This window comes from Hevea brasiliensis, chromosome 6 (genome assembly GCF_030052815.1).
Source record: "Hevea brasiliensis isolate MT/VB/25A 57/8 chromosome 6, ASM3005281v1, whole genome shotgun sequence".
Classification (NCBI taxonomy): Eukaryota; Viridiplantae; Streptophyta; class Magnoliopsida; order Malpighiales; family Euphorbiaceae; genus Hevea; species Hevea brasiliensis.
This window is the reverse complement of record NC_079498.1, coordinates 102,205,691-102,222,433: the sequence shown is the minus strand read 5'-3', so window position 1 is coordinate 102,222,433 and position 16,743 is coordinate 102,205,691. Positions and strand designations below refer to the sequence as shown.

Sequence of the window (16,743 nt, the reverse complement as noted above, 5' to 3'; positions counted from 1 at the left end):
ATATATATATATATATATATTCAGTTAATTATAACCCATAACAAATGAATATTTTCATTTGAGTTAATTCTGATTTGGTTTAGATTAGTTGAAATTTGTTTAGTTTGATTCAATCAATGAAGTGTTATCAGATCCTGGCATTTATGTAATCCCGCTTATGAAATAAAATTATACTAGTGTTGTTGGCTGTGCTCTAATGAGATCAGCCATCCAAAAATAAACGTAAGCCATTATTAATAGTAAGCACACGGTATTCTTTAGTAAAAGGCGAAAGAATAGCTCGCTTTGTGCTTACTACATGGCTCCATAAAATCTCATTTCCATAGCTGCTAGCTATATAGGAAGTTTGGTGTCATGTGAATTAGTTTTCAAAAGATGTGAGATTGCAACATCATTCTACATTATATTTAACAAGCAATATGCAGCAATCAGTTTTTGGATAGAGAAAGACAGCCAAGCCCTTCTCTTCTAAACCTTAATAATCTAGAGAACAGAGGAAAGCAGTGGACTAGCTTAGTAGCCTGCTATATGCGTCTGATAGTCAAAGTTGCACCCAATCATCAGGATCAATGACTCTCGGGAAAACTACATCAGTTGGTTTATATGCCCCTGATATGGTTGAACTTATAGAGTAAATAGTGCAATCGATCGCTGGAATGGACAATAACAATTACTGATAAGGAAGTAACAGATATGAGAGATCAGATTCAGATCACCCGGAGACAATCCAAGCTTCTGCAAATGAAAATGGGGGTGGCATCACTTTCAAAAGAATGTTTTCCCTTTCATCTTTCAATAATATGACCCGAGACATTTTGCCTTTGAGCAGAGTAGCTGGTCTTGTTGATCATCTTGTCATTTTACAAGAACCCGAATGCGGATGGAACATTAGATGGGGATCATCCTGGGCTTTAGTATGTGAACCAGAAGTTGACAAATTTAGCAAGCAATGCTTCATCATTCTTCATTTTCCTTACTTGTCCATGAAATCCACTAGCAAGTTCAAAATTATCATTTGCAAATCCAATTTGTGACTTCCCGATGGTTCAGGATTGAACAAATGCTTAGAAATGCCCCATGTTCAAGACAGAGGTATTGGATTAGCAGAAAAAATATCAACACCACCAAGAGTCACTACCCAAAATTCTGAACCGTGACCGGCGCATAATTTAAGTATTCTTAAATCATGCAAGGCTTATCAGAGTATCTTGAATAAATATATTGTCACTTACTAATCCCAAAAGTAGACAAAATCCAAATAAATAAAATGCTGAATAAACATCATAAATATCCCATAAGTAAACTGCGGAGTCTCTACAGATTTCAAATAAAAACTTAAACTGTTCAATAAACTAAACTAATTATTAGCCCGAGAAAACATGAATTCGGGCATACCATGAGAACCAATCAAAGTTGTCCCTCTCCAGAAAATGAACTGAATATTTGGATCAGCTGCAGAATTCTACTGATCTGAAACAGATAACAGACAGAGAAAACGTGGTTTGAGCTAGATGCTCAGTGAATGATAATTATAGCACACAACGGAATAGGAACAGGCAGACGCTTGATTAATTTCACAATAAATTTTCTATTCAATAAAATCATGCTCATGCTATCAAAAATCATTAATAAAATAACTTCATAAAACATATATATAAAAGAAATTCATTCAATAAAAATTTTATGGTACAGTGCACCAGGGTGATGATACCCCACATCACCAAAGGCCAGATGGTAAGCGCGCTACCAGATATTAGATACCTTCCTCCTCCTTCACAGATATCAATGCATATGATACTAATGCAAGCCATAAACTGCAATGATGCATGACTCGATAATGCAACCTAATACCGTGATAGTCCACACGGCGGGGCCAGATAACAGAAACAGATACTGGGCACAGGTACCAATTCAAAACAGAAAATCAATTTGTACAAATCAATCAAAATCAATAAAAAATTTCAGATAGCAAATAATAACTGATAGTGCAATTCCAATAGTGTATTTCAATAGTTTCAGAGAGTCAATAAAATCAAATCAATCTCAAATCAATTCAATAAAATCAAATCAATCTCAAATCAATTCAGTAACACATCAGTAAATTTTATAGTCAAATATCAATCAATATAAATACATTAAAGGCCTGTTCCCGGAATCCTAATGGGTCTAATGCAGAGATAGTTGGCAAAATCAATTATTTAATCAAAATCGAAATAAAATTCAATAATAAAATAAAACTTTAGAAAATCACATATAAAATCATTGTTAAAATATTGATTTAAAATTTCATTTAATAACAAACTTAATGCTAAGAAATTTTAAAAGGGACAAAACGGTGCCATGTACTATAATTACCACTCACCTGGAACCTCCAAGACAATAGTTATTTCAATAGAAGAGAGACAATTTCAACTGACTGATTGAATATTCAAATCTCCTACACACCCAAATATTAAAGAAAAATATCAAATAATAATAAAATATAATAACTTATATATATATATATATATATATATATATATATATATATATATATATATATATATATATATATGTTGGGTGGGACGAATTCGGCGGTGGACGAACAGGGGACGATGGTGGATGAACAGGGGATGAAAGTTTATATATATATATAATAATTAATTATTGTCCAATAGCAATTATGATCAACTAATTCAATACTAATGATCAAAGAAAAAAGATAAATTTCTAGGGTAGTTATAATAAATTAATGAAAGAAAATAAAATCAAATTCACCCATTATTGAATAAAGAATGAGAATTTTTACCTTGAAAACAGAATCGAATATGATGAATAGAGAAGTAAAAATTTAGGGATTCTCTGTTGAGAGTATTTGATAGAAAAAGGAGGTGACAAACAGGTTTTGAGAGCAAAGTTTAGCAGAAGAGATGATTAGGGTATATATATATTTCGAGAGTTCTATTAGGTGTAGAATGGGATAAGAGTTATTATTGAACTGGGTTGTTCAGATTGCAGATATATATTTAATTTCAAAAATAATATATTTATATATCTAAAAATAAATAAGCAGACCATCTAATAAAAAATATATATTTTTTTATCAATATTTTAAATTATTGTTAGCTAATTAAAATAAAATAATAATAAATAATAATTGTATATGGGTTTTCACATACTTCCCCCCTTAAAAAAAATTCGGTCCCCGAATTTGAATAGACAAAGTTCTAACCTGAAGAATCAAATAAGAGAGGATATTTGGCTTGCATTTCAGATTCTGCCTCCCATGTGGCCTCACTACTTGAGTGATTATGCCACAAGACTTTGATCAAAGCCACTTCCTTAGATCGGAGTTTCCTAATTTGTCGATCTAAAATCTTTACTGGTTGCTCCTCATATGACATATCATCCCTAAATTGCATGGTTTGAGGTTGTAAAACATGAGATGGATCTGGTACATACTTCCTAAGCATAGAAATATGGAAAACTGGATGTACATGTGCAAAACCAGGTGGAAGAGCTAAACGGTAAGCAACTGCTCCAATTCTCTCCAAAATTTCAAATGGACCAACAAAACGAGGGCTAAGCTTCCCTTTCTTCCCAAACCTCATGATTCCTTTCATAGGGGAAACTCTCAGAAATACATGATCACTAATCATAAATTCTACATCTTTACGCTTAGGATCAGTATAACTTCTCTGTCGACTTTGAGCAGTCAAAAGTCGATCACGAATTAGTCGAACCTTCTCTGAAGTTAATTGTATCAACTCTGGTCTAGTAAGCCTTCTTTCTCCAACTTCATCCCAACAAACCGGTGACCTACACTTTCGACCATATAATGCCTCATATGGAGCCATCTCTATACTTGCCTGATAACTGTTATTATAAGCAAACTCCACTAAAGGCAAATGATGATCCCAACAGCCACCAAAATCCATAACACATGCACGAAGCATATCCTCTAATGTCTGTATGGTCCTTTCTGACTGTCCATCCGTCTGAGGGTGAAAAGCAGTACTAAAGTCTACTCGTGTTCCTAAAGCTTTTTGGAATTTCTTCCAAAATCGAGAAGTAAACTGAGTACCACGATCAGAGACAATGGAAACTGGAACTCCATGAAGACTAACAATCTTGTTTATATACAACTGTGCGAGTTTAGCAAAGTCATATGTAGTCTTCACAGGAAGGAAATGAGCAGATTTTGTCAATCTGTCCACTATCACCCAGATTGCATTGTAACCACCTCGTGTACTAGGTAAACCCACAACAAAGTCTATGGCAATATGCTCCCACTTCCACTCAGGGATAGGCAACGGCTGAAGTAACCCAGATGGTCTCTGATGTTCTGCCTTAACCTGCTGACAAGTCAAACATTTAGCAACAAAGTCTGCAACATCCCTCTTCATGCCACCCCACTAATAATGCTCCCTTAAATCACGGTACATCTTAGTTGAACCTGGGTGTACTGTGTAAGCAGAATGGTATGCCTCCTCCATGATTTCTCTTCTTAACTCATTAACATTGGGGACACAAAGTCTAGTGCCATAACGAAGAACTCCATCATCATTCAACATGAATCCTTGAGCTTGGCCTTGATGAGTATTATCTATAATCTCACACAGCTGAGAATCCCTCTTTTGAGCAGCCTTAATTCGATCAATCAAGATAGGCCTAACTCGAAAATGTGCTAAGAATGATCCAGCTATGATTTCAAACTCTACTCCCTGATCTAGCAACCCATGTAATTCACCAATCAAAGGCCTCATCTTGGTAGATATATGGGCTAAACTACCAGAAGACTTCCTGCTTAGAGCATCAGCCACTACATTAGCTTTTCTAGGGTGATACTGTATGTTGCAATCATAATCCTTCAGCAATTCTACCCATCTTCTTTGCCTAAGATTAAGATCACGTTGGTCAAAGATGTATTTGAGACTTTTGTGGTCAGTGAAGATTTCACAAGTCTCACCATACAGATAGTGCCTCCAGATTTTCAAAGTAAAAATTACTGCAGCCATTTCCAAATCATGAGTTGGATAATTCTGCTCGTGCCTTTTCAACTGAGGAGAAGCATATGCAATAACATGTCCATGCTGCATCAAAACACATCCTAAACCAATCCTAGAAGCATCACAATACACTACATAGCCCCCTGATCCAGACGAAAGGGCTAACACTGGTACTGTAGTTAAACGAGTCTTAAGCTCCTGAAAACTTTTTTTCACAAGCCTCAGACCACTGAAATTTCACATTCTTCTGTGTTAACTTAGTTAAAGGTGCTTGCAATACGAGAGAATTCTTGAACAAACCGTCTATAATACCCTGCTAAACTTAAGAAACTACGAATCTCTGACACAGTTGTGGGTCTAGGCCAATGAAGCACTGCCTCAACTTTCTTCTTATCAACGCACACCCCATCCTTAGATACTATATGGCCTAGGAAGGCCACACTATCTAACCAAAACTCACATTTTGAGAACTTGGCATATAGTTTGTGTTCTCGTAAGGTCTGAAGGACAATTCTCAAATGCTGCTCATGCTCTTCCTTACTTTTTGAGTACACTAGAATGTCATCGATGAACACTATAACAAATTGATCTAAGAAAGGCTTGAAAACTCTATTCATGAGATCCATAAAAGCGGCCGGAGCATTGGTAAGACCAAAAGACATTACAAGAAATTCATAGTGTCCATACCTAGTCCTAAAGGCTGTCTTGAGTATGTATTCTTTCTTGACCCTCAATTGATGATACCCAGATCGAAGATCAATCTTGGAAAAATACTTTGCACCTTGAAGTTGGTCAAACAGGTCATCTATGCGTGGAAGAGGATACTTATTACGCACAGTTACCTTATTCAATTGCCTATAATCAATGCACATTCTCAAAGACCCATCCTTCTTTCGTACCAATAACACAGGAGCACCCCATGGAGAAACACTAGGGCGAATAAACCCCTTATCTAGTAGGTCCTGTAGTTGCTCCTTCAACTCCTTAAGTTCTGCTGGTGCCATACGATAAGGTGTCATAGATATGGGCTCAGTTCCAGGAACTAAGTCTATACCAAACTCTATCTCTCGCTCCGGGGGTAAACCTGATAAATCTTCTGGAAACACATCAGGAAACTCCTTAACCACTACACATTCTCCAAACCTGCACCTTCTACTTGAACATCTCTAACATAAGCTAGATACCCTTTACACCTCTTTCGCAATAATCGTCTAGCACTCACTACAGAGATAAGATTACTAGAGGCCATACTGCGATCTCCCTGAAATTGAAATTCTGCCTCCCCAGGAATTTTAAAGAGTACAACTTTATTATGACAATCCAATGAAACGTGACAAGTGGCTAAATAATCCATGCCTAAAATCACATCAAACTCAAACATATCCAAAGAAACAAGATCTGCAACTAATTCCCTATTTCCAATGTGAACTATACATCCCCTATACACCATATCAGTGTCTATTGCGTTCCTCATAGGAGTTGATACAGATAAAGGATACTCTAACAAAGTAGGTGGTGTACTAAATATCATGGAAAAGTATGGAGAAACAAAGGAATGGTTGTGCCCCAGTCTTAGCCATAGGCGTCTGTTCAGATGTCTGATTAATAGTTTGAGGTGGTACCTCCCTTGTTGGATTAAGGTTTGCACTATTAAGACCCTTGGCCCTAGCTCTCCTCTTACGTTTAACAGACACAGGCACCTATTCATTTTAATAAACAAGTATTAAATCTGAAAATGTGAGCCAAATTAAGACAGGTGAAAAAGTACGAAGGACGCAGATATCTAAAGCAATGATAAACTGAAAAGACGTTAAGGATCCTATGCTCCGCAAGTTTACTAGACCTCAACCGAGCTCTGATACCAACTTTGTCACGACCCAAAATTCTGAACCGTGACCGGCGCATAATTTAAGTATTCTTAAATCATGCAAGCCTTATCAGAGTATCTTGAATAAATATATTGTCACTTACTAATCCCAAAAGTAGACAAAATCCAAATAAATAAAATGCTGAATAAACATCATAAATATCCCATAAGTAAACTGCAGAGTCTCTACAGATTTTAAATAAAAACTTAAACTGTTCAATAAACTAAACTAATTATTAGCCCGATAAAACATGAATTCGGGCATACCATGAGAACCAATCAAAGTTGTCCCTCTCCAGAAAATGAACTGAATATTTGGATCAGCTGCAGAATTCTACTGATTCAAAAGCAGATAATGACAGAAAACGTGGTTTGAGCTAGATGCTCAGTGAATGATAATTATAGCACACAACGGAATAGGAACAGGCAGACGCTTGATTAATTTCACAATAAATTTTCTATTCAATAAAATCATGCTCATGCTATCAAAAATCATTAATAAAATAACTTCATAAAACATATGTATAAAAGAAATTCATTCAATAAAAATTTTATGGTACAGTGCACCAGGGTGATGATACCCCACATCACCAAAGGCCAGATGGTAAGCGCGCTACCAGATATTAAATACCTTCCTCCTCCTTCACAAATATCAATGCATATGATACTAATGTAAGCCATAAACTGCAATGATGCATGACTCGATAATGCAACCTAATACCGTGATAGTCCACACGGCAGGGCCAGATAACAGAAACAGATACTGGGCACAGGTACCAATTCAAAACAGAAAATCAATTTGTACAAATCAATCAAAATCAATAAAAAATTTCAGATAGCAAATAATAACTGATAGTGCAATTCCAATAGTGTATTTCAATAGTTTCAGAGAGTAAATAAAATCAAATCAATCTCAAATCAATTCAATAAAATCAAATCAATCTCAAATCAATTCAGTAACACATCAGTAAATTTTATAGTCAAATATCAATCAATATAAATACATTAAAGGCCTGTTCCCGGAATCCTAATGGGTCTAATGCAGAGATAGTTGGCAAAATCAATTATTTAATCAAAATCGAAATAAAATTCAATAATAAAATAAAACTTTAGAAAATCACATATAAAATCATTGTTAAAATATTGATTTAAAATTTCATTTAATAACAAACTTAATGCTAAGAAATTTTAAAAGGGACAAAACGGTGCCATGTACTATAATTACCACTCACCTGGAACCTCCAAGACAATAGTTATTTCAATAGAAGAGAGACAATTTCAACTGACTGATTGAATATTCAAATCTCCTACACACCCAAAATATTAAAGAAAAATATCAAATAATAATAAAATATAATAACTTATATATATATATATATATATATATATATATGTTGGGTGGGACGAATTTGGCGGTGGACGAACAGGGGACGATGATGGATGAACAGGGGATGAAAGTTTATATATATATATAATAATTAATTATTGTCCAATAGCAATTATGATCAACCAATTCAATACTAATAATCAAAGAAAAAAGATAAATTTCTAGGGTAGTTGTAATAAATTAATGAAAAAAAATAAAATCAAATTCACCCATTATTGAATAAAGAATGAGAATTTTTACCTTGAAAACAGAATCGAATGTGATGAATAGAGAAGTAAAAATTTAGGGATTCTCTGTTGAGAGTATTTGATAGAAAAAGGAGGTGACAAACAGGTTTTGAGAGCAAAGTTTAGCAGAAGAGATGATTAGGGTATATATATATTTCGAGAGTTCTATTAGGTGTAGAATGAGATAAGAGTTATTATTGAACTGGGTTGTTCAGATTGCAGATATATATTTAATTTCAAAAATAATATATTTATATATCTAAAAATAAATAAGCAGACCATCTAATAAACTATATATATTTTTTATAAATATTTTAAATTATTGTTAGCTAATTAAAATAAAATAATAATAAATAATAATTGTATATGGGTTTTCACACTTCCATATAGCATTCATGTTCATTGGAGACAAAGATGACAGAGAACCACTAGCCTATGCAGGAAGCTCACAGAGAAGATTCCTGCTTGATGATAATTCAGAAAACAACAGAAGAGCTGGAAATTACAGATCATGCAGAGCAGGAAGCAAAAATGAAGCTGCTTTCAGGAGGGCACGTTCGAATATTGGGAAGCACCTGGTCTATTCAACTAAGACCTAAGCAACTCTGAAATCATTGGAAGGGCAATATGCATTAGGGGGAAGAAGGGAAGGTAGTTCAAAGAATTTAGGTAGGGAAGAACTAGAGGTTACTTGTAGAATACCGTTGGCAGGAATTTACTTTCCCTAGATGCCTTAGAGCCAAATTCCATGTTTACTTCAAATCAAGAAAACAGAAGTTTGAAGGAAATTTACACAAATTAAATATCATCATTTGAGATTAAGTGAATCTATAATATATCACTTTTTCTAAAATTATTTAAATATTCATTAATTAATTTAAATATTCTTGAAATACTATTTGCTGATTTTACCAGTAAAAAAAAATGTTTAGAGCAATAATTGAATTCAAAATTCTAACAAAAATCTTATCAACTTTGGAGCCCCTTATTAACTCTTCATTAAGTATTTTGTAGAAGTTTTCCATAACTAGAATTAGTGGGGCGCGCCAGGCCCTTGCAATAGTGCAACGCAAGGGCGACGCTCGAGAGCCCTAGTAGCAAGCTACTATAATGTGCCCTCCCCCTAGAAAAATTAATTTAATATCATGTGAGCCGATGGCCCACGTATCAGATATTAAACTGATAAGAACAGATACTACACTTGATCTTAGCCAAAAGGCCGAGAAAGGTATGCTTAAACTAATCTCTCATGCTTCTTTTAAAGCTCCCTCAGCCTTGGCAACTTCTGTTAATTTGTCAATGTGGGATACGTGAACTGTGTTGGCTTTAGCTCCCTCTCCACAAAACAAACATATTTGTCCTTCCAAGTCTTGAAAGCTAAAGAGTTCAATTAGTTGTATCTGAAGGAGGCATATTATATGCTATGTGTGTGATTAACTTGGAGAAAATTTTATACATTGTATGACCAAATAAGAAATATTTGTACAAATCATCACAAATTTCAACTTTTGCCTTCAATTATCTTAATTTCCTAATGATTTGTGTAGGACTTGTCAAAGTGCATTTACTGATTGAATTTTCATTTTGCTGCTGATTAACATTTTACTGAATTCACAATGCCTACCAATTGCAGAAATATCACTAAAGAACGACAACTAGAAAATAACCAAACCAATAGGTACGTATATTATTTCCATTTTTAATATCTAACATCAAAACGACAATTATGACAGAGCTAAATATATAGTTTTATATAAACTTGAAATTACGTGCAATATTTTCTCTCGAAATTAAGTTGGATTGAACGCAACGCCATAAAATCAAATAACAGCCGTTATGTAACGTAATGGCTATTATTTACAAGTTTTAAAGGATGCCGTTACCTGTTAGACCGTTATTTACCGACCTATTTTGATTTGTACAATAACGGCCGTTACCATTGTTAAATAACGGTAACGGCCGTTAAATAACAGTAACGACCGTTACCAATGTGGCAAAATTTGTGAGCTGGTGGGGGGCAAAAATCACGTGATTTTATCAATCTAAAATAGTCCAAAAACCACCTTATTTCAGTCTAAAATAGCAGAGAATAATCCAGAGTAATGATTTAGTCCAAACTCACTTTTTTATTTTCAAATAATGCTCTATTCTTGTAACACCCCTAATTTTTAAATTACTTATTTTATAGGTAAATATTAATATTTTATTTTATTAAAATTTTAGGAAATTATTTGAAATTTTTAGAATTTTAGGAATCAGGTTTGATTTTTCAAAATCAATAAATTTTGTTAATTTTTAGAAATTAATTTAAAGACCACGTGGCAAAACTAAAAATATAATTAGGCTCTACAAATTTTTTTGAATTTTCTGAAATTTTTTTGAAATTTTTGGGTCTCGTTTTTTGTCCCAAGGCAGAGTAAAAATTTAATTTTTTGTATTTTGAATCTGACCGGTTGAATCGAACTGGATCGGGTCGGACAGGCCTAATCATACCGACCCTCTCCTTTTTCCTTCCCTCCTGCGTCGCGCCTGACACCCTTCCCTTCCCTCTCCATTTTCTCTCTCCTCCCTCCTTCCCTTGTCGGCCAGCTGCCACCCCTCCCTCCTCAGCTCACCGGCGCATCTCCAGAGACCTCCCCCACCCCGACCATCTCTCCTATGGCTGGAAAAGCTCGCGCGAAGCTCCTTCAACACGCCGCGCGACTTCTCGTTTTCCCGGCCAAAATTCTGTCGATCCTGCTACTAATTAGACTGGGTCTTATCCCAAAACTCATCTATACCTCACGAACTTTCCACAGAAACTAAGAATACCCAAATCCATTGAGCAGTTTGTTCAATTTTTGCCCGGAATGTTTTTACCCATTTTGATTTTTGGGCTAGATTTCTCGCAAACCGTGAACCCAACGAAAAATCTGAAAGTACCAGAGTGCTCCCCTCGATGAGAGCTTAGCGACAATAACCCTTTCAAAATTTTACGACACTGTTTTCGATGGGTCCCACCAAATTTCGTAGTATTTTTTCAGGTATTAAATGAGCTTAATAAATTTCGTAAAAATTATGTACTAACCTCCCGTATTATGGGCTTTACGTATTAAATGAGCTTAATAAATTTCATAAAACTTATGTACTAACCCCGTGTTATGGGCTTTACGTAGGTACATTCGATTAGCGGAAATTCGACTATCAATCGGGTTTGCACATTTGGCCCGGACAGATAGACAGCCGAAGCTATTTCAGAATTAGGTCAAGATTATAGGCTATTACACCATTTTCAGACGTTCCGGATACATTTCCAGTATCAAAATTGGCGTAGGTAAGCTCGAACCCTAAGTTCCCTTAATTTTTTAGTTTCAGGTTTGGATTAAAAATCCATAAAATATTCGTGGGTAGTTAAAAAATTATAATTCCTTTTGTATTGGCTTAGTAATATTGCTAAGGATCTCAGGGAAAAATTTTATAATTTTTAGAGCTCATTTGGGTAGTTTTTGCTAAAAGTTTTAGTTGTATGGACTAAATTGTAATTTTTCAAAATTGTGGTTGTTGACTGTTAGATGGGCCCAGGAGGGGCCATGTGATTTGATTGAGATATGGTTGCGTGACTTGTAGATATAGAAGTATATTTTAAGCCCTTCTGCAGGTGGGGTATGTTCTAGTTATAGGGAAAACTCTGTCAGATTTTCGGCACAACTTAGGGTGTCTTTGATTTTTTTTTTAAGCTTGTATTGAGTCAATCATATTAAATAATTGTAATGTAATTATCAGGTGAGCCAGGACAGCCTTCCTCCTCCTCCCAGCCACCACAGTGACCTCAGTTTAAGTCAGTGAGTAAAATATTGATTTTAATCATAATTTCAATATTATTATATATTCAGGCATGCCTATGTATTACTTATAAATATATATGTATATAGTTAAATACTAGGCATATTTTATATTGAATCTTTTATTCGATAAAATATTGTGAATGTCGTTTTATGGTAATTTAGAGCAATGTGCGTGTGTTGGCATGCGTGTGGTGTGTGATATTGGATGTGGACAAGATGGGTAGACGTGACTGGAGCTTGACTTGATGAGACCCGATCCTTTTATAGATAAGTAGGGGTAGGCACGGCTCGAGATGATCTCGTTGGCCCCCGCATTTGATCTATTAAGAGAAAGTCTGGCTTGAGATGTACTCGCTGGCAGAGGTTGGATTAAGAGAGTTGTATAGGGGATCAACTCCTATATATATACTGTTTGAATATTATAAGGGTGTGTGAGTACTCCAAATTACCTTTTTGTTACTTACAATGTGAATTGTATGAAAACTATGAAGGTGTTGCATTCCACTCTTTAGAATGCATTAGCTTTAGATAACTATAGAAATTATACTTAAAATCAGTATTTTACTCTCTGAATCTAACGTTCACTCCTATTTACCTTATTTTTCTAGAATACAAGAGATTTCTTGTTGAGCTCTAACCTACCTCTCTCCTTCGCAGGTCATTTAGTAATATCTGTTATGTTTTGTATAACTTTACTAAATTCTATAACTCTGCATGTGTTAGAAGTATTTTATTTGATTTGAGTCTATAATATAATGTCATGTTGGATATGCAAATCTATTAAATGCATGTATGATTGAATTGGATGAGAAAGCTAAGCTCCCATTTGATTTTATGACATGATGAGTAGCTTACAGGTCGGGTGAGTCAAAAACTCCCTGTTGGATGGTCCATGTTATGGCCAAACTCTGTCTGGTTGATTTTTTGAAATGGGGCTCAATATGGGCCTTATGATTAGGTTAAGGAATATTTAGACTTACTACTGGTCTCGGGGACTCTAGGCTGACCCAGGTCCTAGTGCCGGTCCGGCCCATAGGTTAGGTCGTGACAATTCTCCAGTCTCCACCTTCATAACTCATTTTTCTCTCACTTGGAAACAAAAGACAGCAGTAAACAGCCCCCTATTGAGTGTTCTAAATTTGTTCTTGCAAATAAAAGGCCTTAACATTCTCTATTCTCTACTCTACTACAAGTTCTACAACCTTGCAAGTTGCAACGTCTTAAAACTGTGAGTGTTCTTTATTTTTTTGGTATTTATGTCAATTATTTACTGATTTTTTTTTCTTTTTTTTTTGCATATTTATTGTTGAAAATTGTTGTTAATGTTAGATTTATTGTTAAACTTATAGTTTATGTGCATTTTTTCTAATGTTGATTTATTTTTCTAAAAAACAAGTATATAATTGTTATTTGTTGCTTCTTGAAACATTTTTAGAATTAATTTTATTAAAATAATTATTAATTACAAGATAACATCAAATACAATTTTAATTAATTTTTTAGATATTTCCTATTCGCTAAAACTAAGTATAAGTGTAAATGTTGAAAAAGTCAAGACTATCAAGAACCTCATAAACATCCATTTTGGTGGTAAGAAGGTTAGTTATTTACAATTTATATAATTATTTTAGGTCTAAATTAGTTAATGTTAATGATGTCCAAATATGATAGATGATAACATCTTTATTTGATATATAAATACTTAGTATATAGTTGTATATCTTAATTTTATTTATTTATGCTAATATTTACTCATTTTATGAATTTTATAAATTTTTTAAAAAAATTTGTGTAGTGCCAGGCTGTTACCGTTATGGTACGACCCTCATAGGTCACAGGTCCATTTCCGTTACCTACAACCGTTACCACAATTGGGACCACGACCGTAATTTAAAAGCATGCCCCACACAAGGAGAGAAAGGATCGAGTTGAAGCAAACGACTTCCCCGTTGCCAGTGAGTCCAAAGAGTAGTACTAAAATTGACAGAGGCTGCGCGAACGCAGGCCCCCACTGCCACAAATTATGACGTAGACTCTCCCACTTGGGGAGAACTTAGGCAGATGCACTCCCTAAAGTGCAATAGAAGCCAACTACCTAGGCCATGGACCTTCTTGATCACACATTGACCCCGTCCAGGTAAGTATGTTGTCAGTTAGCCATTATTTCCTATTTATATGTTCTGTTCACTCCTCAACTTTTCATCTATTCGATGTGGGATTAATGCCATGTGTGAAAAAGGCAGGAGGAGAGAGTTTGCGCTGCTTTAAGTATCTTGTGAGGACGTCCAGTGCTCATCCTTGGCGTTGTGAATTGTTGTAATGGAAAAACAACTATCGTGGATTGTTCATGCTAAATATGTCATTGCTCCCTCAAGCTGTGACATATAGGAACAAGAGAGCCTTTTATTTTGGTAATGAGGGATGTTGTTAAATTCATATATTAAAGTATTTCAATTACTTTTTTGAAAATGTATAAATATTTTCTGGTTTAATGTGTATTATTCGGATATAATTGAATCAAATTGATAAAATTTGATTATTTTAATTCAATTTAGTTTTATTTTTTATTAACAAAAAATCATATTTGTTGATTTTTTATAAATAAAAAAGATTATAAATATTTTTATTAATATTTAATTAATTAATAATATATATATAATAACTTTTTTTAGTAATTAAATTAATTATAATCAATAAACGATCAAACATTTTTTTTTATTTCGTTTAGTAAATATTTTTAAAATCAATTAAAATTTTGATTAGTTATTGAATGCTAACAATATAAATTATGATAATCTTCACGTGGAACATTGTTCCATACTAATATATGAAATTGACAGCTATGTAATTCTGTATATTTGGTGGAAAAAAAAAACCTGTTACTGATGTAAAATGAAATAAAATTAAACTAGCATTGATTTTGGGCTGTGCTCTAATGAGATCAGCCCTCCAAAAAAGGCAAAGAATAGTTCGCTTTGTGCTTACTTCGTGGCTTCATAAAATGCTATTTCGATAGCTACTAGCTATATAGGAAGTTTAGTGTTATGTGAATTAGTTGTCAATGGATGTGGGATTGCATCATCATTCTATAAATATTTAGCAAGCAACATGCAGCAATCAGTGACGTGTAGTTACGTGGTACTCAAACAATGGCATTCAACATCTTCATACATGTCCATATATATTTCTATTCATATTATTCTGGAACCCTTGTATTTAGTTTTGCCGAGTAGTCTTCCTTCTGAAACGAACTGACTATTTTTCAGGAACATAAATGCTTTGCTGAATAGTATCTTTTGCAATGTTTAACAGCTTAACGTTACGAAAAAAATAAAAAATTAAAAAAAAAAATTAAGCAGCAGTTTCATGCAATATCCCCAGAATCATTTTCAGTGTTTTAAATTTAGTGCTAGTAGAGCATCCAAATGGCCAAAAACCACGAGATGGGAATAATAAAAGAGTGAACTTAGTATGAGGTGAGGTTAAGCTCCGTCATAAGAGCAGCCCAACCAAAAATTTTTCGTATGCCACTATAAGCCGCCGCAAGCACACTCTGTGTGTGTGTATATATATATATATATATATATATATTGCTGGTAAGCTTAAAATAGCAAAACCTTGAATTGAAGGATTAGTTTTTAAGGAGAGCCCATTGAATTTACCTTAAAAATACTTGAAATTTCACTGAAAAATATAAAATATTAGGTTGGCAAAAGCGCTTATGAGAATGGCTTAACAATATATATATAACAATATCGTTTGCTTGCTAAAATTTCAGATTTTTCCTATTGATATTGTTTTTCTTTTTGGGGTAAGTACAGAATACTGATAATATATATTATCGCTGACAAAAATCATAACAAAAGCAAATTCCTCCATTTATTAATATTATTTACGGAGCAAGAATACAGATATATAAAAAAAAATTAGTTATTCAAACTAATAAATAATAACACAAGGATTTGTAGCATTCAATTTAATGCTTCAATTTTAACTTAAAAACCTTTTCACTACCACGAAAAGACAAAAAGATCAGCAACTCCATGAAGAACCAATTGGCATTTAACAATGACATACAAGAACAAATATAAATAAAGGCTTTAAAAGAAGATTGAACTTATTTTGTTAAGGGAAAACTCTACTTCCAAAAATAGGCAAATGCCAATTTTTTTTTTTTTAGTAAAAAGAGATTGAATAGTATGGGGTACTGATTTCAAGCGATATAGAATTGCAGCTATATAGAAATATGCTTTGTTTGGCCCATATTATATATATATAATAATGGAATGAAGTTGCGAAACAAGAATTGATGGGATGCGCCAGGCCCTCCAAAAGGCCGAGAAAGGCAAGCTTATGCCAATCTGTAACAATAAACAGAGGAAGAAAAAAATATATGGAGTAGAATCTAAAACTGCTTTTATTAATCTGCTACATTTTGTATATATACATG

General features: G+C 34.0%; 3 non-coding genes across 3 annotated transcripts; all 3 read right to left on the bottom strand.

Annotated features, from left to right (window-relative positions):
- Positions 1 to 188: 188 nt before the first annotated feature.
- LOC131181290 (U5 spliceosomal RNA) lies at positions 189 to 304 on the bottom strand. Its single transcript, XR_009149916.1, has one exon. It is a non-coding gene; the product is annotated as a U5 spliceosomal RNA (small nuclear RNA).
- Positions 305 to 9,505: 9,201 nt separating this feature from the next.
- Positions 9,506 to 9,701, bottom strand: LOC131181145 (U2 spliceosomal RNA). Its single transcript, XR_009149773.1, has one exon. It is a non-coding gene; the product is annotated as a U2 spliceosomal RNA (small nuclear RNA).
- A 4,575-nt stretch (positions 9,702 to 14,276) lies between these two features.
- On the bottom strand, positions 14,277 to 14,438 carry LOC131181045 (U1 spliceosomal RNA). Its single transcript, XR_009149672.1, has one exon. It is a non-coding gene; the product is annotated as a U1 spliceosomal RNA (small nuclear RNA).
- Positions 14,439 to 16,743: the final 2,305 nt, after the last annotated feature.